Source organism: Artemia franciscana, chromosome 3 (genome assembly GCF_032884065.1).
Source record: "Artemia franciscana chromosome 3, ASM3288406v1, whole genome shotgun sequence".
Classification (NCBI taxonomy): Eukaryota; Metazoa; Arthropoda; class Branchiopoda; order Anostraca; family Artemiidae; genus Artemia; species Artemia franciscana.
This window is the reverse complement of record NC_088865.1, coordinates 34,210,283-34,236,906: the sequence shown is the minus strand read 5'-3', so window position 1 is coordinate 34,236,906 and position 26,624 is coordinate 34,210,283. Positions and strand designations below refer to the sequence as shown.

The window sequence follows — 26,624 nt, the reverse complement described above, 5'->3', positions numbered from 1 at the left end:
TTGAGAATGTTCCAATCCGTGATAGAGTTATAGGAAGATATTGAAAGGGATTAAAAAGTTTTTGACACTTCGTATGTGAAGATTTATTTTGTATGGAAGAACTAGTGACAGTGCTAAAAGGATAAAAAATAATAAGGCCCCAGGTACGGATAGTGTGGTAAATGAGTCTTTTTAAACATGGCTGTTATGAGGTTAGAAATAATTTATTGAAGATTATGAATATGATTTTTGAGAAAGGCGAAGTATCTAACGATTTTTAGGAAAACTCTAATTAACCCCTCTATAAAAAGGTGATAAGAATGAATGTTGTAATTACAGAGGCATTAGCCTGGTTTCTGTAGGTAGCAAATACTCTAAATACTCTGTAGCAAATGCTCTATAGGTAGCAACTTCTGAATAAGTATGATCATACTTCTCAGGCTTGGAGATACTGTAGATAAAGTTATAAGAGAAGAACGGTGTGGTTTTAGGAAGGGTAGAGGATGTGTCGACCAAATTTTCATTATTAGATTAATAATTGAGAAGTGTAAGAATCATTGAAAACCTTTTGTCTTCAATTTTATAGATTATGAGGAAGCGTTTGATTCAGTTGATAGAATAGCTTTAAATAAGGTCTTACTTATACGATGTACCAGACATATTAAAGGGATGAGTGCTATATACAAGAATACCAGTGCTGCGGTTAAGGTAGAAAATAAGGTTAGTGGCTGGTTTTGTATTAAATCAGGAGTTAAGCAGGGTTGTGTTCCATCCGCATTTATATGTATCATTTGATGGGCTTTGTCTTAAGGAGCACAGGAAAAGTAATGGGAGATTACAGAATCAAATGGGAAGTAAAGGTCTCCTAGACTTAGATTATGCTGGTGATTTAAGCATCCAAGACGAAAAAGTTAACAAAAATGAATGCATTTTTAGAGGTTATTGTGAGTTCAGGATGCAAGAATAGGTTTGAAAATTTATTTTATGAAGACTAGGTCACTAAGGCTAGGAATAATTAAAGATAAAAAGGTGATGTTATGTAACGAGAATATCGGGTAAGTGGACAGCTTCACTTACCTTGGTAGTAATATTAGTAAAGACGGAGGGTGCAGTGAAGATGTTAAAAGCAGAATAGCCGAGGCCCAGGGTGTTTTTTTACAGTCGAAAAAAGTTTGGAGGAATTGGAAGTCTGCGAAACGAAATTAGAATATTGGAAGCGACAGTGATGACAGTTGTCAAGTATGGTTCCGAAGCGTGGGTGCTCTGAAAAGCGGAGGAAAATTCGCTAGATCTTTTCCAGAAAAATTGCCAACGGATTGTTTTGGGTACCCAACTGACTGACAGTATCTCCAACAGTTGGTTGTGCGAAAAGTGTGGTTCAATCCTTCTTTCTAGGGCTGTAATGAGAGAAAGGTTGAGATGGCTTGGGCATGTTATGCGGATGAGGTATGACAAAAGGCCAAAGATTGTTTCTGTCGGCCAACCGTCTAGGGCCAAACGAAAAAAAGGTCGTCTTTTGTTGGGGTGGGAGGATATCATAAGGGAGGATTTAAGGGGAATATGGAAGTCCTGGGAGGGTTTAAAGAGGAATGCATTGAATATATTGGAATTGAGGAGGAGCGTGCGTAGCTATGTTCAGGCCTCAGACGGCTTAGTGCTCCACTGTGTCGTTAGTAGTTGTAGTCTTATTCAAATTGCGATTTGTTTTCATTAAAGCATAAATGAGCCTCTAACCTTTGGAGAGCTTAAGTGGGTGGTGTTCCCTTATTTTTTGTGGTAGCTCTAATTTGTCAACTTTTAGTAGCACTTTGAGTCTCTTTGTCGCCATTGTTGTTTTGATGCTATGACAAATAAAAACCCAGCTTGGCGAAATACAAACCGTCTCAGTGGCAAGTGAGGCAAAAATGGCTAGTGACATCCTAGTCTTTATAAGGATGTTTTTTGTTTTTGAAAAACAAACAAAAACACAAATGGACGTGGCTTGTCAGTTTAATTGACATATACTGATATTTATTCCTTAAAGTTTTGATAATTTTCTATTGATGAAAGTAAAAAAAAATATATGAAAACACATAAAACGTATTTTGTTTTCAGTAAAGCGCGAATTATGCTGTGGACTTGAGAAGGCATGGGGATTACCGGCCTTACTCATGTTATTTTTTGCTCGTTTTGAGTTTGACTCGACTATTCACTTCTGTTAGTTTTGAGTTCCATTTACTTATTGATAGTGATTTGTGCTACTCTTACGCTTGGAAGATTGTTTGACCCTGTTTCTGCTCGTTTTCGGCTTAATGGAGCTCTTTACTTTTCTTTGAAAAAGTTTTTCTATGGAAAAAAGCTTTTAAAATTAATTTCTTTTAATTTTTTATTGGCATAGTTTTTTTTCATATTTTAATTGTTTACATCTTTCCGTTTTTTTTTGTAAGAATCCATAGTTTGGGTTGCTAATTGTATTTTGGAGATAATTTTTCAATAAGGGTGTCTTATTGGCAACCATAAACACAGTGCCTTTTAATTTAGTTTTAGACCAACATTTAATTTTAAGGTGTAATTGCAATTGCATAATTGTGGGAGATGGACATTTCCAATATCCCTAAAGACATAGTTGCTGGAACGTCCTACTATGCTGAACAAAATGGCTTTATCAAAATCTTCACAGGTTGCGTTTGGAAAATGAATGGGCTTGAGAGAAGGATTGCTTGCCCTTCAATCTCTTTTCAAGCAGTTCGTGGTAACGAACTGTAGTAACGAGCGACACGGCTCAATAGTAACCGAAACTGTAAAAAATGAAAGTTTGATACCAATAGTTACATCAAAAGAATCGCATTTTAATGCTGATTATAAATATGAAAGTTTCATCAAGTTTAGTCTTACCCATCAAACGTTACGGGCCTGAGAATATTTGCCTTATTTTAGACAATGGGAGGAAACACCCTCTAAAAGTCATAGAATCTTAACGAAAATCACACCATCGCATTCAGCGTATCAGAGAACCCCTCTGTAGAAGTTTCAAGCTCCTATCTATAAAAATGTGGATATTCGTATTTTTTGCCACAAGACCGATCACGGGTGCGCGTTTATTTGTTTTTTATTCTTTTTCCCAGGGATGATCGTATCGACCCAGTGGTCCCAGAATGTTCCAAGAGGGCTCATTCTAACGGGAATTAAACGTTTTAGTGCCCTTTTTAAGTGACCAAAAAAATTGGAGGGCACCTAGGCCCCCTCCCACGCTCATTGTTTCCCCAAAGTCACCGGATCAAAATTCTGAGATAGCCATTTTATTCACCATAATCAGAAAAGCTAATAACTATGTCTTTGGGGACGACTTACTCCCCCACAGTCCCCGTGGGAGGGACTGCAAGTTCTGGAAAACGTTCCACACTCTCCGTGGAAAACGTCCCGTGGGACGTTTTCAGGGGGATTTTTTGGTTTCGGGGGGGGGGGGGGTTGGAGAAGTTAAAGGGGGTTACGTGGAAGGATCTTTTCATGGAGGAGTTTGCCATGGAGGAAGTGAATTTCAATGAAGGGGGCGCATGATTTTCTGGCATTATTTAAAAAACAATGAAAAAATAAATATGAAAAGTTTTTTTCAACTGAAAGTAAGGAGCAGCATCAAAACTTAAAACGAACAGAAATAATATCGCATATGAGGGGTTCACCTCCTCGTAATACCTCGCTCTTTACGCTAAAGTATTTTTTAGCGATTTCAACTATTTATTCTACGGCCTTCGTGATTTAGGGGTTATTCTTAAAGAATTGGGACAAAATTTAAGCTTTAGTGTAAAGAGCGAGGTATTGAAGAGGCGGTGAACCCTCTCATATACGAATATAGAAGTTCCATACGTAAGTTAATTCGTAAGTTACGTATATTTTTTACTAATGAAAACGTTCGTAAAAAATTAAAACTTCTAGTTGCCTTTTTAAGTAATCACAAAATTTGAGGGTAACTAGGCATCCTCCCCCGATCCTATTTCTCAAAATCTTCCGATCAAAACTATGAGAAAGCCATTTAGCCAAAAAATTAATATGCAAATTTCGTTTTAATCAGCGGAGAGCAAAATCAAAACATGCATTAATTCAAAAAGTTAAGAAATTAAATATAAAAAAACAAGTTTTTTTTAACTGAAAGTAAGGAGCGAAATTAAAACTTAAAACGAACAGAAATTACTCCGTATATGAAAAGGGCTTTTACTCCTCAACGCCCCACTCTTTACGCTGAAGTTTTTACTGTTTTAAAAGTAAAGTTAAGAGAAAGAGTCAAACTTTAGCTTGAAGAGCGGGGTGTTGGGAAAAAAAAGCCCCTTTCCTATACGGAGTAATTTCTGTTCGTTTTAAGTTTGAATTTCGATCCTTACTTTCAGTTAAAAAAAACTTGTTTTTTTTATTTAATTGCTCTTAAAAAGGGCACCATCTCTTTAAATTTTGAATCGAATTAGTTCCTTCTTTTGAAAACCTGCATGCATACATTTTTTTTCGTTTAATTGTAACTCCTGCTAAATATCCCCTAAAAGCTTCACCTTAATACCCTTAGCGTAATTAGCTATAGTAACTATAGTGGTATTAAAAGTATACACATAGTGCGTTCTGGCTAGTTCAAAATCCCTGGTCTAACTGAATAATATAAGTTATTTCGCAGAAATAATGCCCCCCATAACTTTTGAAGCTTAAAAAGAACTAGAAATTCCAATTTTAAACCAAATAAGCCCTTTTTGAAGTTAAACAACGCATCCCCTCCATAAAAAACCTTAAATGCCCTGCGGCATAACTTACTACTGTCGCCCCCAGGCTCTGGTGGTTTGTATCAATTCCAAAAGCATTGTTATGTGATTTTTGGAACAATATGAATGAATGACTGTCTCAAATTTTTTTAATTGATGTATGTCGGGACGTTCTCAAAATTGTTTATTTTATGCATAACTTACAACCCTTGCCCTGAGAGCTGTGCGAGCGGGGTTGTCTTCCTCAAGAACATAATGTACGGACCCTTCAACTGCAATGAACAAAATTGCTATCTCCGAATTTTGATTGAATGTCGTTGGGGAATGAGCATGGGGCTTTATAACTTCCAATTTTAAATCAAATGAGCCCCATCTGAAGTTTATACGGCTACCCATTCCATAAAAACCTTATATACCCCCATGACTTATACGACTTATAGCTCTATCTTCAGGTCACTGGGGGGGTGTCAACTCTAGAGGCATTGTTATGTGTTCCTTGGACTATTTTGAGCAAAATTGCTATCTCACAATTTTAATAAGATTTAATAAGATTCGTTTGGTAAAGAGTGGTAGTTGGGGGAAGAAGGGGGGGCTTGCTGCGCTCCATCACGTTTGGCTCTTAAAAGGGAACTAGAGCTTCCAACTTCCAGCCAAATGAGCCTCCTCCAAAGTTTGTGCAACCATCCCTTCATAATTACCTAAAATATCCCAAGGCACAACTTAAAACCCTTGTCCCCAGGCTCTGGGGGTTTGCTTCAAACCCAAAAGCCGTGTTATATTATATCTAAACTATTTTGAATAAAATGGCTATCTCAAAATTTCTGTTAGATGCATTCCGGGACAATACGACGTGTTTGTGTGTGTGGGGGGAGCTAACCTCCGTGCACTTTGGCTCTAAATAGGAGCACTAGAGCTCATGATTACATGTGTGACCTCGATCTCTATAAAAATCTTTATATGCCCCTAGACCATAACTTACAACCCTTGCCCCGAGGAATGGAGGGGGGGCGGCTTTCATATTCAGAGATATAATTTCCGGACCTTTCAACTACGTTGAACAAAATGGCTATATCAAAATTTTGATTGAAAGTGTTCGGGAAAATGATGGGCGTGGGGGGGGGGTTATTTGCCCTCCGATCACTTTCGACTAATAAAAAGTGCGCTAATCCTCTCAATTTCCAATCTAATGAGCCTTTTTGAAGTTTCTTTGACAACGCTTTCTATAAAAATCTTATATACCCCAAGGGTATAACATACAACCTTTGTCCTGAGGACTGTGGGGGATGTAATCTTCAAAGACATAAGTTCCAGGACTTTCAACTGCGTTGAACAAAATGGCTATACCAAAATTTTTGATCAGAAGTGTTTGGAGAAATGATGGGCGGGGGCCTATTGTTTCGCCCTCCTATCACTTTCAACTATTAAAAAGGTGATTAGCCCTCTCAATTTCAAATCGAATGAGCTGGGGCATAACTTTGAAATTTTGCCCTGAGGGCTCTGGGGGGATGTCATCCTCAAAGACATAATTTACGGACCTTTCAACTACGTTGAACAAAATGGCTATCCCAAAATTTTGATTGGATGTGCCTGAGGAAATGTTGGGCGTGGGGGGGTAGTTGCTCTGCAATCATCTTTGACTACTGAAAAGAGCACTAGATCTTTCAATTTCTAATAGAAAGAGCTTTTTTTAAGCTTCTATGACAAATCCTTCCATACGAAGTGCCCTGGTCTAAGACAGAAAAAAAAAATAAATGTGCCAACATCTTTCTTTACTTAAGCAATTCTATTGCGCTGCCTATTGTTTTTGCTCGTTTTGTATTTCATTTATGTTTGATTTCATTTAGTATTTATTGCGGTAATTTTACGATTGAAGGAATATTTTGACTTTAATTTTGCTCATTCTTGGCTTAATGGAGCTCTTTATTCTTCTTTGAAAAACGTGTCGTATGGAAAATATTTTTTAAACTAATTTTTGTCCGTTTTATATTCACAGTCTTCTTCATGAAAAAAATAATATTGTATATATTTTCATTTTTTCCTATAAGAATCCATAATATGGGTTGCTATTTGTATGTTGGAGAAACTTCTTCAACTTTTTTTTGTCCTGACACAAATAGTATATTTTAATTTAACCTTATTGCTTCTGAAATTGACCTGACAAATAAAACTTATTATCATTCCCAAAAGATTGTTTTTATTCTCTTTGAAAACAGGGATACGCTTACACTTTTTTATTTATTTAAATTGTAAGAGCAGAAATGGTAACAGTAGTATCCTCAAAAATTTCAACTTAATACTCAAAGTCGTCCTAGATCTAAGGTGTCCTATTGGCAACCATAAACACAATGCTTTTAAATTTGTTTTAAAACAAAATTTAGTTTTGAAGTATAATGGATCAATTGCATAATTATGAGTGGTTGACATGCCTAATATCCCTAAAAACATAGTCGCTGGACCATTCTACTATGCTGAACAAAAAGGCTATCTCAAAGTTTTGACTGGATGTGTTTGGAAAATGAATGGGCTTGAGAGAAGGGCTGCTTACCCTCCAATCTTTTGTTACTCTCAAAAAGGGTACCAGACACTCGTGGTTTAATTGGAGTGCAAGGGGGAGGACTTCCCCCTTCATATATCTAGTAGAAACATTTTAAACGATTAAAAACAAAGTGAAAACATTTGAAATGTATTTAGTTTTCAGTAAAGTAGAAATTATGTTCTCGTCTTTTGAAGGGGTGGGGGTTGTCAACCCTGGGGGTTGTTAATTTTGCTCGTTTTAAGTTTTACTCGGTTATTTATCGTATGATTTAAATAAACCAAATACGTTTAAAATGTTTTAAGTTTTTTAGCTTTAATAAATAACAAACTATTAAAACTTTAAGAAATATCAATATATGTTTACTAAACTGAAAAATTCACAGCCAGTTTTGTCAGTAAAGTGCAAATTATATTCTAGTCTTGAGAAGGTATGGGTATTGTCAAAAATATAATTTACAGAACTTTCAACTACGCTGAAGAAAATGGTTATCTCGAAATTTTGAGTAGATGTGTTTTAGGAATTTATATCCTTGGAGGGGGGGTGGTGGCTTGTTTCCCTCAAATAACTTTTGACTAATAAAAAGGGCACTAGCCCTTTCAATTTCCAATCAGGTGAGTCTATTTTGAAGTTTTTCCTCCGATCGCTCTGAATCTGAAAAAGGAACTAGAACTTCAGATTACCAATCAAATGAACCCCTCCCAGAGTTTATACGATCACTCTTTCTATAAATATATTATATGCCCCCAGGGCATAACTTACAACCTTAACCTGAGGGCTTAGGGGGGGGGTATGTCATCCTCAAACACATAGTTTCCAGATATTTCAATAACGTTGAACAAAATGGCTATCTCAAAATTTTAATTGGATGTGTTTGGGTATATGGTGGGCTTCGGGGGGGGGGGGGGTATTTAGTTGCCCTCCGATCACTTTCGACTATTGAAAGGGCACTGGTCCTTCAATTTTCAATCGAATGAGCTGTTTTCGAAGTTTCTACGACAACAAATGGTCATGTCAAAATTTCTATCAGATGCACTTAGGCAAAATGTGAGGTGTGGGGGGACGAGGATATCCACCCTCCGATCACTTCAGAGCCATCTCCGAAGTTTATACCATCACCTTTTCTCTATATAACCTATATGCCACCAGAGCATAACTTACAATTTCCAAACCTTTCGATTACGTTGAACAAAATGGCTCTTTCAAAATTTCGATTAGATTTGTTTTGGCAAATGGTGGGAGTGAAAAGGCGGTTAGTTGCCCTTCAATTACTTTTGACTATTTAAAAAGGGCCCTGACCCTTTCAGTTTCCAATCGAATGAGCTGCTTTCAAAGTTTCTACGACAACAAATGGCCATTTCGAAATTTCCGTCAGATGTATTTCGGGAAAATACGAGCTATGGCGAGGGGAAGGTATCCATCCTCCGATCACTCTGAATCTTAAAAAGGACACTAGAACTTATGATTACCAATCCAATGACCACCTCTGAGTTGTATACCATCACCCTTTCTGTGTGAACCTTATATGCTCCCAGGGCATAACTTACAACCCTTACCCCCTGGGCTGTTGGGGGGTGGGCTGTCATTCTCAAATACATAATTTTGGACCTCTCAACTAAATAAATCATATATTGTGCCCACCTTGCTCTTTACTTACGCAGCGCGGTTGTGCTGCTTATGATTTCATTTTACTTATAATATGCTGAAAAAGCTTTCCCCCTGTACTAAGTCAAATATACTTGTGAACTCTGTTTTTTTTTCAAAGCTAAGAATCAACTCAGCCACCTAATTCAGAATGTCATTTTGACCCTGATATAAAACCTACTACGTGACTTGTTTTGATGGCTACATCTGAGGAAATGTTTTAGGTTTTGGATACTTCTTGTTCTAATTTTTATTTTTCTATAAGAGGCTCTAGATCGTGCTCAGTCACCTTTCAGCTTCAAGTGCGTAACAACTAAACCACTAACCTAGCTGAGCTTCTCATTTCTCATCAGATTCGCATCCGGGTCCTTCATTTAAGATTAGGAAGCGTCCCAAGTTCCTCTGTTCGATGTATTTTCTAATTTTCTACACGAGTCTGAAACTGAAAGGATTTTGATTTCCTTTCGTCAGTAGAAAATAAATTTTATTCATTTCCGTTCAACCTTGTAATTATCTCCATGGAAATTTTGATGATCCAAAGCCTCTTCGTGCGTATACACTTACTCATCTTAAACGAGGAAAATTATTAGGATTAGATACGATGCCCGTGGCCATTGACCTTGTATCACTAGACTCAAAACGCGGGTGAATTAACATTAGGAAAAGTCGAGACAAGTTAGGTCTTCTGTAGATGGTAAGTACAGTAAAGAAAACTTTGAATATGATTTGGTAGACAAAAAACAGTAAAAATGTTTGATATTGATTCAAATATGAATGAATGAAAGGTTGGAATGAAAATAAGATTAAAGCTATTTCTTCAGTTGAGCGTCAGAGCTAATAAGAATTATTTTACAGATATTCTTTACTTCAACCCTGGTTCATTTTACTTGACAGACATAGTTGGATTAAAAAAAAAGTAAAGAAAAAACATGTGTAGTTTTCGAAATATTACTAATTTGTGTGTCCAGGTTATAAAAATCTAATAATAAAAAGGGCCAACGTGTTAAAATTGTTTTACAGATATTTTTCTCTTCAGCCCTGGTTTCTTTCATATGAAGGATATAAATCGATTATTTTTTTGCAAGAAAAATGTTTATTTTTCAGAATATTACGAATTTGTATGTACGGATTAGAGAAATCTCATAACAAAAATATATATAAGGCCAAAGTATCAATTACAACTTTGGAACAATTTTCTTTGTTCAGTAACAGGCAAACCTCCAGTAACATAAAGAAAATTTGGACTGTTGTTGCTTTAAAGTTTTCTTTAGATCGTCTTGAAAACCATTTCAGTGGAAGATTAAATCGGTTTTGGCGAAAAACTTTTTTTTTTAGATTCCGGTAAGGAGAAAGATTTAAGAAACAGACCGTAAATTCAAACATTTTTATCTTTGCATCCTTCGAAATTAAAAAAAAATCTTAAATTGTATTATTTATCAGAAAACTATTATCGTTCCGTTGTATTTTGCTTGTATTGTTATCAGTAATATTTCTGCTGGGCCTATACTATCATGTTTTTTTTCAAGCCATTGGGTATATATAGATGTCACTTTTTCACAGAGGTGCTCGAAATCATTTAGCAAAAATGTCGATTGTTGAAAAAAAAAATTGTCTGGCTATAGTTTTTAATTCAGACGACTTATGCCATACATACTGCTAAAAAAGAAGAAAATATTCCGTCTTTAAGGCAAATTTTTTGTCTCTTCTAGTTTTTGCAATACAGTTTTTGAAAAACCTTTTCCTGTTTTGTGCCATCTGAGTACTCGGGATTTTTGGTAACTCTTATTAACAGATCTGCCCGCCAGAGGCAATATTCTCTGACAGAAATACGAATATGCAGATAGATGGGATCGATCTTTCTCTTTATGCAAGAAACATTCAATGGAGGGAAGTCTGAAAAGACCCACAAAATTGTTGCAGATGATGAAACGTGGGTCTTCCACTATGACCGAAATCCTGAAGAAAAGACTGTCCCCTGTGGGATGCTTTCCAGGGGAGAAAACAACTCAGGGTAGTTCTCACTTCTGTGACCTTGAAAACACGTCATACAGTCAATTTGGATAGTACATGAATTATTTTCTTCCTAAAGTTCTTGCCACAGTAAGATCATAGTATTCGAAGTCCAAAAGCGGGCATCTTTTGCTAAATCTTGACAATCTATCTGCGCACACGGCTACCAGAATACGATATCTTTGAAGAAGAAAAGAGTGTGAATTTTACCCCTCCTCCTAATCATCTGATCTGTCCCCATGTGATTTCTTTGTGCCCGTGAGACCAAGAAAAAACCTCATAGGTAGGGGGTTTTCATAAGATGAAGAGGTAATTTCAGTATAAAATAGTATACTAAGTGGCAACCAAAAGAAGCTTGTATTGAGACATTTTTTAAGTAACTTCAGAGAGTGGAAAGGCAATAGGAGAACGCGGAATCAAATGGGACGAAAAACGTTCCTGGACTTATGGATTATGCCGATAATTTAAGCATCCTAGATGAAAGTGTGAGCAAAATGATGAACTTTTGGAGGTTTTGCGAGTTCAGGGTGCTAGGTTTGAAAATTGATGTTAAGAAGATTAAGTCGCTAAGGCTAGGAATAGGCAGAGGCGCCATTTGGGGTGGGGGCAGGGGTGGGCAAATGCCCACTCCAGATTTTCCAGGGGGCCCAAGATTCCACCAAAAAGGGTCCTTTGCCGGCCAAAATAATACCACTATTTGCTATTAACCATTGTAAACTTTGAAAGCAGGTTAGATACATAATCTAATTCTCAAGTTCTGTCAAATACCCGTTTCCTAGATGATTATATTAATATTATAAATTCTGAATATTTGCAGTAATTCCTCTAAGTTGATAGACTAAAATAGGTCAGTTCCTGGCCTATCATTCCTTGATGGAATAGTTCCTTGTTATCTTCCAATTGCACTACATAGAAGCAATTACGCGAATGACGAAATCGCTGTTTCAGCAACTCCATGCCGTCGCCGTCGACTTGGTTATTTCTCGATCGTGCACCCTGATTCAGGCCACAAGAAGCAAACTTACCGACTTGCGTTCAGATGCTTCATTTGTATCGCTTTTCAAGAAGGCTAAAGAGTTTGCAACAGAACTCGAAATTGGCTGTGAATGGACCCGCGACTAGACCCTCCTCTGTTGGTCAGAAAGGACGACCTTGAAGAATTCAAAAGATCACCAAGCATCAGAAACAGTGTGTGACAACTTTGACGCTAGGAAAGAATTTCATCGAATCTGGAAATCGGACTACTACTTTGGGGGATGAAATGAAGCAAGAATACTTCAAAATTTTTGACCGTCTACTAGCCGAATTTAACAGAAGGTTCACAGATAACTTGCCAGTGCTGAGTACGCTCGAAGCCTTGGATCCAAGCTCAACCAAGTTTATGGACACAGAGCTGCTCAAGCTTTTCTCTTCTCTTTACGGCGAGCTGGATATCGACAGCATTCTTCTCGAATCTCAAGCTGGTATTGCCAAGCGTTTCTTGCTCAATGAGGAGAAAAAGCCGGAAAACTTCCTAGACATTGTCGACCATCTTCAGGCATTACCAGTGGCTTACTCAGAAGTAATTAAAGTACTTCGTATTGCTGCCACACTTCCTGAGACAACAGCGAGCAATGAGCGTTTGTTTTCTAGCCTAGAAATAGTGAAAAACTACCTGCGGTCTACAACAGGAGATGATCGTCTCAGTCGCCTTTTTTTTGATATTTGCAGAGAAGGATTTAGTAAAAATATTGGACTACAACCAGCTTGTTGACGATTTTGCAAAGATGAAAGCTCGGCGGTTCCCCTTGTTACCTTGAATGTTGTTGTATTTTTTTTCTTGTTATGTTTTTCCTTTTTGTAAATATATTTTATCTGGAAGATTTCTGCTGAAGGGACACTGAGATTTTGGTTACAACCCTCAGAATAACAATGAAGGTTACTTTCACCAACGTATTGTTTACTTAAATACGAAAGTTTCTCGCTGAGGAATGCCAGCCTGTAGTCTGGTTGAATTTTCCACTTTCAGTTTAATCACTTAACCTCGTTGATTGTATTTTTCGTTGTTATAATTAATCTTAGAGGTCATTGTGGCTGAGTTCCACATTTGGTTACAGTACATTTTCAAGCAACACACGGGTGCTGAAAATGCATTTTTACTTAGAATATTCGATCAATGTGCTGCCAAAACCCGGATTTTTCTTACGCGACACAAAGTGAATCGGGGGGGCCCAGATGGAGTTCATGCCCACCCCAAGATTTGGCCCAAATGGCGCCTCTGGGAACAAGTGAAGAAGAAAAAGTTACGTTGGGTAACGAAAAGATTTATCTGGTGGATAGCTTCCCTTACCTTGGTAGTATTAATAGTAAAGACGGTAGGAGCAGCAAAGAAGTTAAAAATAGAATAGCTAAGGCTCAAGTTTTTTTTTCACAGTTGAAAATTTTTTAGAAGAATTGGAAGATAAGTCTTCAAACAAAGATTAGAATATTGGAAGCTACGGTGATGACGGTGTTCAAATATGGTTCTGAAGCATGGGTGCTCCGAAAAGCGGAAGATGATTTGCTAGATATTTTCCAGAGAAATTGCCCACGGATTGTTCTGGTACCCGGTTGACTGACCGTATTTCAAACAGTAGGCTGTACGAAAAGTGCGGTTCAATCACGCTTTCTATGGCTATAGTGAGAGAAAGGCTGATATGGCTTGGGAACGTTCTGCGGATGAAGGATGACAGATTGTCCAAGATTTTCCTTTTCGGCCAACCTTCAAGGGCTGAAAGGAAAGCAGGACCTCCGTAGTTGTGGTGGGAGGGTATCATAAAGAAAAATTTAAGGGAAATGGGAACTTCCTGGGAGGATGAGGGTGGCTTTGAATGGATTGGGACGGAGGAGGAGCGTGGTTAGTTGTGTTGGAGTCAGGTGGCTTGGCGATGCGGTGAATTTTTAGTAGTAGTAGTCAGAGAGGGGAAACATGTATATGTGCTAATGGAGAGTATTTTGAAAATTTGTAAGTGGTGTAATACAAATACAATTTATTCTCAACCTTGTACGAAGGGACTTTGTGGGTTTGTAAATTACATTTTTTTAGGATACATAAACCATGCTTTCACATGTTGATTGTGCTTAGTGTAGATGGACCTTTTTTTTTTATTAAACTCGGCCTGTGCATAATATTTAATGTATTCCTTGTCAAAATTTAGTTTAAATTGGATTTCTATATTCAGTTTAATGCAATTAATATGAAAACATGCACTTCAAACACAAAAAGTCTGAAAACCTCCGTAATGGGTGTATGTTTTGATTTTTGTAGCTGACATATTTTAATCTAATATTTTCAGTTCAAAGCTAAATCAGATTGGATTGTTTCTCGTAACAAATTTCTTCCTTCGTATACCCTTAATATCCCCATAAATAATCCCAATAAATATCCCAACGATGTCACCTTTTCTACTGCTTATGCTGAATTAGCCTTAAGTCTTGTTAAATCGTATTGTTGAATTATAAAGTCACAGTTAAATTGCGTTGTTCCAGCTTAGTTTAAAGTCTAGTTCCTTTGTAGGCGTTAATCTGCGGGGAGCTAATTTAGAAGAAGCCAATTTGGATGGTGCTAATTTGCGAGTTAGTATATTGAAAGATGCCAACCTTCAAAATTGTTATTTACGGGGCACTGATTTTGCTGGTGCCAATTTAGAGGTGAGACTGAACTTTGTTTCCCTATAATAAGACAAACAAAAATAAGTGTAACGGTAGTAAAAACGATAAAAATTATAAGTGAAATGTGACTACTAATTAAGTCGTTAGAGTTCCAAGCTTTTGCTGTAACTGCTTAATTTTGTTTCTGCTCAAAGTATAAGGTAAAAGGTAAAGGTAAAGGATGCGGCATTAGACTTTACAGTCCCTACCGGCGGTGCTGATCTCCGTTTCTTGGCCCTTCAGCCAGGAAGTGTAATGGGGGAGGGACCATCTTGTGCTTTCGCACACCCTTCCTGTTTACCTTCCACGGATTTCTCCAGGTACCCATTTAGAACTGGGTCGACTCTGGCTAAGCTTACAGAGTCATGCCACTGAGCTAGAGCTAGAGTTATTGTCAACATCTCTACAACAAGACATGCTGCCAAGATTCAAGAACAACTGCCAATAATTCGATTTCTTGCCAAATATGTATATAGTTCTGTAGGTTAAATAGTAGCATTGCCTTGACCATTTTGTCAACGCTTGTCAATTATTGATTAATTGATGGCGCAATAAAGTGTTAGTATCGATTGTAATGTCCAGGCAGAACGGAAAATGGTCAGATCCCTGGACATTTTCACTGTCAAGATCTAGATATTTGGGCTCGAACCAAACCTTCACCAGTTCATAACCAATTATATTACAACTAGGTATAAAATGGTAAATAAAAACAATTTATTAAAATCTCGTTTTCAAAACAGACTAAAGAGTGGAATTTTTTTCTGGAGAATCTATCAATATAAGTGAAAACGAGGGGTGGAAAACGGATTGGGCCTCACATAACCAAGATATCGAATTGATCTTAGTTATAAATGCGTAAATGAAAAAAAGGCAGCGAGTTAAAAACATCAAGTTATGTAAAATCTGATCCGTTTTCTGCCCCTCGTTTTCACTTATATTCATGGTTTTCACTTATAATCATAGATTATCGAGAACAATATTATTATCTGGTTTTTATTCCAATTTTAAAACGATAAAATGAAGTACATTTAAAAAAGATATTGTTTTACATTTATTATTTTGACTTTTAGTCTTCTTTAAGACAAAAAGTGTTCAGTCTTCTCTGAACACAATTTGTTATTCGTAAAATTTGAACCTGAGTTGCCACAGCCTCAGCAAAGTGTTCTAGCCGCTGCACTATCAAGTCTTGCATAATAGTGTTAGCTTTATACCTTTTGCTGTGACCACTCACGGATTTATGTTGTTTTATTTATTCCAGGACGAGTACACAAAAGGGGGAATTTTGATGTTATATTATTGCACTGTCATCGGAAGTGCGTGTACTGGTAAAATTGGGAAATAATTGGACATTTGGAAGTGTTAAAAAAATGGGTTATAAATTTAACAAATCTGTGTGACAAAAATACAAATAACAGAAGTGCAAAATACAAAAAAAAAGAAATACAAAAAAAACAAGTCTGTGAGCCAAGGAAAACGAGTTAAAATGTAAGTAAACTTGCCAAGTAAATAAGTATATATATATATATATATATATATATATATATATATATATATATATATATATATATATATATATATATATATATAATATATATATATATATATCCAAATAACAGAAGTGCAAAATAAAAAAAAACAAAAACAAGTCTTTGAGCCGAGAAAAACGAGTTAAAATGTATTTGAACTTGCCAAGTAAAAAAGTATATATATATATATATATATATATATATATATATATATATATATATATATATATATATATATATATATATATACATAATATATCTTACATAATGATATATACCTTTCGATCTTACATAATGGAGACAGGGGGGGGGGGCTTAACTTAAAACTAGAAAAAGAGAAATCGACAACTCTGTGAAATTAATTGTAAATCTTTGAAGTCCCTTGCGATAGAAAAGGGGGTCGTATTTTACTTTAAATTAAGCTACATTATATCATATCCAACATCCTCGTTTGAATGTCGGATAAATTGAGGTGATCTTTATAAGCCGAGCACATTACCTAATAGGAATAAACTAAACATGTCAAATGAACTGAAATTGTATGTTCCGAGTTACTATCGAGGTTAAGGTTATTTATAAATGTACTATGTTAACACCCATTAACACACGACCGTAATTTTGATTATTACGAAGTGTTTGCGTTGTGGCTTTTCATGCTGTAAACTCAGGCATGTCGGATCACTTGTTATAGACTTAGCCATATCTCCAATAAATGAGGGATGTCTCTGGAATTGACGATACCCAGAATAGTTTCATCTAACTTATTAGTAGGTCCTTGAGCACACGTTCAAATAGCAATTTATTGAGCAGTTTTTCAAATTATTCTCAGGGTAATTTGATTTTTAGAATAAAAGATTTTTTTTTCCTTTTGGGTCGACGTAAAACATGTCCAATCTCGTGTCCTTGCATAGATGTACGGGCACATAAAGAAGAAATCTAAAAATTATTGCGATTTAATTAAGACTCTGTGTCTGTGTAATTTTATAGAATATACAGGCCACCAACCAACTTGCTTATTGTCCAGATCATTTTCTAAAGGGTCATGGGCGAATTTTTTTACAGAGAAGTCTTAAAAATGGACTTGAATAGCAATTTCAGTTCTCATTTTTCAATTTTTATTGGTGATAATTTGACTTTGGAACAATAGGTTTTTTTTTTCTTTCGGATCGACGGGGAAAATAAGCAAGTTCGTGTCCTCGCGGAGCTGTAAGGGCACGTAAAGAAGAAATATAACAATTACTGGGGCTTTTCCTATATTGTCTTCTGTCTTGCATTTGATATTCCTCTTTGTGGGTTCTTGTCGAAATTGGGCCAGTGTCCGAATAACTTTCTGCATACATATATGTATGTGTCAGGGGATTATAATAGCATACGGGGCTCACCCTTTTGCCTTTGTTTGCTTGGTTGTTTTCCGGATGTACATGTGTTTTGTTTTCGGTCACACAGCTCTTTAATTTTATAATTTTAGTTCAAGTTTTTAAGGCTGTTGGACACTAACTTTATTCTTAGGTTCAGAATAAAGATAAGTTATTTCTTCAGTGCTTTTCCGGTGCTAAGAACGGCGAAAAAGATGTCTTAGTCGAATTATTAGTTTTTTAGGAATTATTTGTTAATTGGCTCCAAATCTTGTGTTGATTTTACTTCATTTTTCTTTTTCATCGTTATCTAATCATTGTCGTCTTAGAACCTTTTAAAAAAACTATAGTAGTAGTAGTAGAACAATTTTATTAGAAATAAACATTTCTTAATCAATAGCACAACATAAGCGAAGCTTGCGAGGCTGTGCTAAATTCAAAGAAAATAAAGAGACAATATGGAGAATAATAAAATATGGAGAATGAAACCATATACCGAAATAAAAAAAAAACATAAACAATACACTACCGTGTGTGACCCCAAGACAAAAAAAAAAAATACATAAATAAATGACACTCTGAAGTTATCTTTCTTATTTTATATCAATTTTCACGTGATAAAAAAAGTTTTGCTATAGAATATTACTGAGGATACGTCTCTTGAAATAAGGGCAGGGAGTTTGTTTTGCAAAAGCGTTTTTTGTTTGATTAAATGAAAATGTAACCAATTCTTTGCTTGTTTTTTTTTCGGGCGTCTAATTGGATGAAAGGGAAGGTCAAATTTCCCTCTTTGCTAAGCTGCTCAATTAGTGTTCTGCAGAGAAAATGGAGAATAGTTACGACTAGCCAAGTAAGATGATGGAACTAGTAATTGCACTTATAATTAATGATCTAGTCTTTGCTGTAATTACTTCGTGACGAGTAAAAGCTTGTGCTGTATTTCATTGGCTACCTTTTAGTTCTTTTTTGCTTCTTTGAATATGTTACGCTTTACATTATGGCCTATTAGGACCATGAAATGATGTAGAGATTCAATCCCTCCTCCCATCCGCTTAGTATTTTTTTTCCAGGAACTGTCAAATACTTCCCTGAACTAAATGTTAAAAGATGAAGGAAAACGAAAATTCCGTTATCGAAACATTTTTTTTCAGCGTCATTAAAATACATTTTCAATTATCCCTCTAAAGTTTTGGATCGCCCAAAAGATCCCCAAAAATACAATTTCAATATCTGATCTCATAAAACTCTGATCCTCCTAAAGTTTTTTTTTTTTTTTTATCAAGTAGGAAGGTTAGGAAGGTTAAAGCCTCCTGCAAGAGGCAACAGGTGGTAAATATAATAAATTCCGAGTTTCTGAGGTCGGAGAGAGATAGGAAACGATATGAATTGTTGGTGTAAAAAACTAGAAAGTTGGCTTAATTTCAGCTTTTTATGATTTTTCTGTAATAATGAAAGTCGAGTGGAAATACTTAACCTTCCGAACACAGTCCTTTTTAAACAGTGTTTGATCGGGATAAATTTGCACCTGTTGATTATAAATAAGCAGTCTGTATTGCAATTTAAAAGTTTAGAAATATATACTCGTAGTATATATTTCTTAGATAGTGTCTAATATTCACCAGAGCTGGTACTACATCTTATCACAAGCCCATAAAGGACAGAATTGGGACTTTGGAGTCGACAAATCATATAATTACACTAAAACTGGGAAAAATGCAGAAACAACAGCGAAAAAGAAAAATCACGATCAATAATCATTTGTGATTCAATAATTAAACTGTAATAAGTCAATTAAAAGGTTAAAAGGATAAAAACTGGTCAAAATAAACTTAAACAATTTCAAGTCAGAAAAAGAATTAAAAGTGACATTAAAAAAAGTGGAAGGGGGGCAAAATAAGCAAATAAATACAAAAAAAGAACAAGATATAAATTTATATAAAAATTAAAAGGGACACTAAAAAAGTGTGGATAATTTAACTGCATAAAGTCAATAAAAGAGTTAAAAAGATAAAAACTGGTCAAAAAGGGGAGGGGGGGGGGGACAAAAATAAGAGAGTAAACACAAAAAAGAGAACGAAATGCAAAACATATAAAAATTAAAAGGGAAACTAAAAAACAGAGGGGGGAGGACAAGCAAATAAGTGCCACAACCTGGGCAGCACCATCAGCCAATAAAAAAAAGAGAGAAAAAACGGAGAAACTAGCGGGATATTTTATTCATTTTTCTGTGATGAAGGGGACAAAAGTTTTTTCATATCTGGAAGTAATGCAGCGAATGAGAGACAATATAGGGATAGGTTCAGAAACAGCTCGAGGCGACGGTAATCTATATGGTGAGTAATGTTTGGGGAAAATACTTGTCGTCCGAGGGTTTGTTCTTGCATATTTTGCAAAACGGATGCACAACGAAACCTTCTTTCGCTCAAGGGTTTACAAACTAGTTTTTTTTTTAGGAGCTGAGAGCTTTTCAAAATTATGATTTTTAGCATTAGTAACATCCTCCCACGTAACCCATCAGCAGCCTTTGAAATTCGTAGTGATTTCTTCTTACTCTATCTCCACGAAATTCCATCTCCAGCACATTGAGCACAGTTGTGCTCACTTTCCGTCAACTGGAAACAAGTTGCAGCTTCCTCATCATGCTTCGTCCATATCCTTGCCCATCCCCCACCTCTAAATCCCCAAGGTAAATCCTTCTCTTTCCCTTCTTCTCCAAAGCATCATAATATTAAACTAAAACCCCTACCAGGAAATTCTCAAACTCATCATGTCTCCCTGTCGCGATTCCCCAATCGGTTGGTATTTCCTAAAATTTTATTTACTACTGCCGAAAGTCTTAATTTTGAAAAGCTAACCGAAATCGATGTGCTTTCAGAATCAAATCTAATTATAGCTATTACTATATAGATCACTATATCTATCTTCTATATATATAAAAATAAGTTGTCTGTGTGTGTGTGAGTCTGTCGGGTGACGTCATGTTTGTGTGTTGACTGACGTCATGTTTTCGACTGACGAAATTACAGACCGGGACATCGGGACACAAATGACGACCGGGACACCGGCACATAGGGAATATAAATGACGACCGGGACACTCAAAGAGAAAGCGACCGTGACACAAGGAATGTTCGATTAGCAATCACCATCAACAAAGCACCAGGACACAAATGACGACCGGGACACAGGGAGTATAAATGACGACCAGGACATAAGTAGAAAAAAACTAAAAAAAATTAAAAAAGGTAAAAACTATAAAAAAACTAAAAAGAAAAAAAACTAAAAACTAATAAAAAAACTAAAAAAGCTAAAAAACTAAAAAAAAAGAAAAAAAAAGAAAAAAAAAGAAAAAAAAAGAAAAAAAAAAAAAGAAAAAAGGAAAAAAAATGAAAAATAAAGGAGAAAAACAAAACTAAAAAAAATGAAAATAAAAAAAAACTAAAAAGAAAAAAGGGGAAAAATACAAAAATTTATTTCATCATATACCATTTCAAAAACGAATGTATATACAGACCGGGACACCGGGATACAAATGACGACCGGGACACAGGGAATATAAATGACGACCGGGACACAGGGACACAACTAGAACGGGGACGCCGGGGGGCACAGGGGGATATATAAATGACGACGGGGACACAGGGAATGTTCGATTAGCAATCACCATCAACAAAGCTCAAGGGCAATCATTAGAATCATGAGGTATAACTAAAAAACTAAAAAAAGGTAAAAAACTAAAAACTAAAAAAAAAGACCAATTCAAAAACGAATGTATATACAGACCGGGACACCGGGACACAAATGACGACCGGGACACCGGGACACAAGGAATATAAATGACGCCCGGGACACTCAAAGAGAAATCACAGACTGGGACACCAGGATACAAATGACGACCGGGACACAGGGACACAACTACAACGGGGACGCCGGGGGACACAGCGGGATATATAAATGACGACGGCGACACAGGGAATGGTCGATTAGCAATCGCCATCAACAAAGCTCAAGGGCAATCATTAGAATCATGAGATATAGATCTGAATACGGATTGTTTTCCCATGGACCCTAATATGTTGCATGTTCAAGAGTCGGTAAACCTGACAATCTATTTATATGCACAGACAATGGGACAGCAAAGAATGTTGTATATTCGCAAGTTTTACGTAGTTAAAAACATATATATATATATATATATATATATATATATATATATATATATATATATATATATATATATATATATATATATATATATATATATATATCTATCTATATTCACAGGTGGGACATAGGGACACAACTACAATGGCGCGTAACTAATATGGCGCGTAACGACTTACGCGCGCGGGGGGGCTCGGGGGGTTGGGGCGCGAAGCACCCCCACCAACTAGGTGTTAGTAACAGCTAGCCACTAATATTAATTATAGCTATTATAGCTATTACTGAAGTATTGTCCCATGACCCAGGGTCCCTGCGTCAGACAAATTATTCAGAGTTTATAAAACTCTGTCCTGTAGACCACCCACTCGGAAAAAAAGGTGGCGATGTTTTGTTTTTTACTAACAGTAACCTTTACCAAAAGGTTATTGTAGTCCCTAATTTATCCGAGTATGATGAAATCCTCTGGCTAAGTATTAGACCACAAGTTCTCACTCGTCAATTTAATATTATTGCAACAGTTGTTTTCTATTACTCCCCAAATCAGAATATTGCTTCAAAACGTAAATTCATCCAGGAATTGCGGATAGATGCTGATTTTGTTATTTCTAAGTACACCGATGCTGGCCTTTTTTTAGTTGGTGATGCCAACGATCTTAAAATGGATTCGTTTTGCTCCTGACATAAAGTAAAACAAATTGTTAAAACACCAACGACTCGGCGAAATACCTATCTTGATTTTCTTTTAACTAATATTAATAATTTTTACAGCCCTCCCTCAACTTTGCCCCCATTAGGTGGGAGTTATCATCTTTTGTGTGATTCTTTTATCCCCTCCTCAAATTTTAAGCATTCTTTCTCAACAACTTATGGCACTTATCGTCCTCTTCAAAATTCTGGGGTTCTTCCTTTTGGTATGTGGCTGAACACTGAAGATTGGTCTGATATTTATAGGTTAAAAAAGGTTGATGAGAAAATGGCTTTGTTCCACAAAAGGCTAATTGATAAATATCAAATTTGATTGAAAAAAGATTTAAAAGGTGCTTCAGTGATAAACCATTTAATAACCAAACTATAAAAACGCTAAGTAACAACAAATGGAAGCTTTTCGAAAATGGTAAACTGGATGAAGCCAATGAACTAGGAAAATCAATTAAAAGAGAAATTCGTAAATTGGCACGATTGTACTACAAGAATAAGGTTCAGCCTAACTTCAATCTACACGAGTCCCCTGAAGGTACTGCCAATAATCAAAATAAATTCCTCGCTTCCATTGTCCAGAGCCTTCCAGTATTGTCTGATCAATTACCAACAGGAGCCCTATCCCTTTCTTTTCTCACTGTTTCCCCATCTGAGATAGAAAGAAGAATTGAAAAACTAATAAAAACAAGGGTTTGTCCTTTGGATATCCCGTTCCTTCTTATTATTGCCTTCGGTGACTTCCTTTCTAATCCCTTGTCATTCCTATTTAAAGAAATTACCGAGTCTGGGTGAATTCCAACAATTTGGAAACAGGGTTTCATAATCCTTTTTAAAAAGAAAAACGGAAAGCCTGGTTTTGAAGGCTTTCTTCCTATTGCTCTTGTTCCTATTTTCTCGAAACTATATGAAGGATTTCTTGTAGATTGACTAAAGGAAACAATCCTACGTCTTACTGACCTGAGGCGATTCGCGAACTTAAAATCCACTTCTACTTCCTGAAACAATGTGGAAACCTAAAATCAACTTCTACTTCCCACTACCTCGTTTCTCTTGTTGACCACATCGGGAAAATCCTCGGAAAGCCTAATTTCTGGCTAAATTTAATTTCCATTGACCTTCAGAAAGCATTTGAACTTCTTAACATCAATATTTTAATTGAGAAACTTTTCAACGAGTTCAATATTGATCCCTTACTGGTGGAATTGGTTGCCTCCTTCTTAACAAATAGATCGCAGGTTGTCAAATACCAGAATCATTATTCGGATCCTCTCCCTGTCCACAATGTCATACCCCAAGGTACTTTCCTAGATCCCCTCCTATTTTCAGTCATGATTAATAGCCTCGCAAAGGAATTTCCTGACCGATGGAAATTTGTTGATCACCTAAATGGACTCATTTAAACTACTTGGCGTCACAATTTCTTCAAATTTGAAGTGGGATTTCCACGTTAAAGACAGCATCCATTGAGCTAATGTGTCTATCACCCTCCTTAAGCTCTTAAATGAATTTAGCGTCCACCCTTCCCACTCATTAAGGATTTACTCGTCTTTTGTCCGCCGGCATCTCGAATATGCTTGTCCAGTTTGGTACCCTGGTATCTCTCGCGAAGAACCGGAAGATTGAATCAATCCAAAAAAGAGCCTTGTGAATAATTTCAAAAGAAGGCAAGGTGCCATACTCTCTGCGCTTAATAAAAGCTAGTTTGGAAACCCTTGAGGAAGCAGGGTTTCGTTGTTCCTCCGTTTTGCAAAAAAAAATAATAATAAAAAAAAAATGCAATAACAAACCCTCGGACAGCAAGTATTCTCCCCAATTGTCACTCCCCATCTAGACAATGGCCGTCTCGAGCTGTTTCTGAACACATCCCTATTTTGTCCCATTCGCTACGTCACTTCCAGATATAAAAAAAAATTGGACAGTAAATAATTGAAACTAAAACTTTGGAAAGTAGTGAAGAAATAATGTCCAGTTAAGTGATATTTACTAAGGGTGGATTGTAAATATTGATAAATCACTAGGGAATCATTTTTTTTTTGAGAAGACAGATTTCTGCGAAAATCCCCAAATATTTGTGGATAGCGGAAGCAATGGTATTTTCAGAAAAAAATCTGCTAAAAAATTTTACTAGGCCATGAAAACCGTTAAGTAAGATTGTCACTGTGCTACCCCGCTTTTTGCACGATAGAGCACAACTTGTGTTTTGACTGCTTTTCTTTGAGCAAAAATTATTTTTATATGTAAAAATGATAGTTTTAGACAAAATCTGCCAACAAATTTTACTAGGCCATGAAAACTGTCAAGTAGCATTGTCACTGTATTACCCTGCTTTTTGCACGACAGAGCACAACTTGTGTTTTGACTGCTTTTCTTTGAGCAAAAATTATTTTTATATGTAAAAATGATATTTTCAGACAAAATCTGCCTTAAATTTTATTAGGCCCTGAAAACCGTCAAGTAGCATTGTCACTGTGCTACCCCGCTTTTTGGATGACAGAGCACAACTTGTGTTTTGACTGCTTTTCTTTTAGCAAAACTGATTCTTATACGTAATAATGATATTTTTAGACAAAATATGCCAGCAAATTTGAAAACTGCCAAGTAGCATTGCTACTTTACCACCACACTTTGTGCACGGCAGGCGGTGAGGAACTTTTATCATTCACAGCCAGAAATTGAATGTATAAAACCCTATCAGCATGGTCCCAGCTCATCTAGAGGAGCCATTTTGACTCAAAAATTAGATCCTGAATGAAAAATTGACTAAATTCTTCTTGTCTTTTCTATGATTGCTAAAACAGGAGCAAACGCATTCAAAATGAATAGGTGTCGGTAGTTTTATTCGTTTATTAAAAAAATGCCCAGTCTTGTCCTTTTAAATTAACGTGTAGTGCAAGAAGTCTTAAAGTTGCCTGCAGTTTGATACTGATAATTTGGGTTTGCAGCCTTTTAGCGTGATAAGGCTTTGCAATCAGGTTGTAGTTTACAGACTGCAAACTCTTATCACGCCATGGAGAATTTACTCTCCTCGAGATTCACTGTCAGTGGAAATCTCTAGGTAAGCGTCTCATTGGATACATCTTAAAATTCCTAGGTACAGCTGGTACTAGTGGTTGTAGTACCTAGGATAAGCATTTTGGCGCTAGGTTTCCCGGTTTTGTTGCTCTCTTTAATTAGAAACACATTTTAATTAATTAATTACTTATATCCTGCCAAATTATCATTATGTACATGCATCAAAGACCAACATATCTTGAATATTGCTGTTTAGATACTTTCTCTGTCATCAAACGTTCAGCGTATACATTTTGAACGAGTTTGGAATCGATTTACAATGCTGGACCCCCTGACACTTATTTGAGTTGACCGAATTTAGGATCTGTTAATATACCAACTGGCTATTGTGCTTCATTTCTTTAAAGCTCCTTATTTTATTAGACAGTGTTTGTGAGAAGATCGTTGGAGTTATTAGCATTTGTCTGTCAGCTTTGTTCTGTTTCGATTTATGAGAAAGACCTTTTACTATGTTTTGCAACGAACAGTGTGAACCAGAATAGTTTTCATCGCATTTGCTTTCTTATACTCAATTTTTACTAGTTTTACCGAAAAATAACATCAGCCAAATCAGCCGATTCAAAAACTAGTTTTCTGATTTAGTGTCATAAAAGAAATTTTCACGCGGTTTTGTTAGATTATTAACTTCCTACTTTCTCCGGAAAACACAAAGCCATAAGTTTCGCCCAGCATTTGGTGATTTTCCGGTTTATGGTTAATACATTATTGAATGCAAGAATATATTTAATGATTACACTGTTTGGCATAAGCAAACTCCTTAGAATCGATTGGTGGCTCTAGGTTTATGATTCCAATGCTCAGCTCTTAAACAATACAAAATGTCACTAGCATTTTGACCGAAGTCTTTTTTGTTGATAATTGGATCTGTAAACCATCTTTGTTGTTTTAATTTCAGCGCTGTGACTTTTCTGGGAGTGATTTGAAGAATGCCAACTTGCGAGGAGCGTACATGGCCGACGCTGTCTTTGATTTCGTCATCACACCATTACATATGAGCCAAACTATTGGTCAATAGACAAGACCTCTTTTCTTAGTGGCAGCTATCGTGTATTTTATGTAAATACGGTTATTGTCAAAGTTTCCAGAGTAGTAAATATTATATGTTCTTATCCGGATTTTAACTTTACTTTCTTTAGTATACTGTTAAAATCAATTTAAAAAAACATTGAATATTAAGGAAAACCTGATAGAGAAAAATAATAAAACTTGTTCTATTGGTGTTTTTTTAGGGTTGTGTTAGTGTTACCTTTTCCAAT

At 36.1% G+C, this 26,624-nt stretch overlaps 2 protein-coding genes and 1 long non-coding RNA gene across 4 annotated transcripts in view; 1 reads left to right on the top strand and 2 right to left on the bottom strand.

Annotated features, from left to right (window-relative positions):
* LOC136025203 (uncharacterized) lies at window positions 1-26,483 on the top strand. The gene is made up of 3 exons (XR_010617036.1): window positions 1-143; window positions 14,420-14,553; window positions 26,264-26,483. It is a non-coding gene; the product is annotated as an uncharacterized LOC136025203 (long non-coding RNA).
* The window catches only part of LOC136025206 (uncharacterized), a 248,249-nt gene that overhangs the window by 50,138 nt on the left and 171,487 nt on the right, over window positions 1-26,624 (bottom strand). The gene's annotated exons all lie outside the window — the stretch shown is intronic.
* Window positions 1-26,624, bottom strand: part of LOC136025205 (uncharacterized) — a 222,393-nt gene that overhangs the window by 124,115 nt on the left and 71,654 nt on the right. The window lies entirely within an intron of this gene.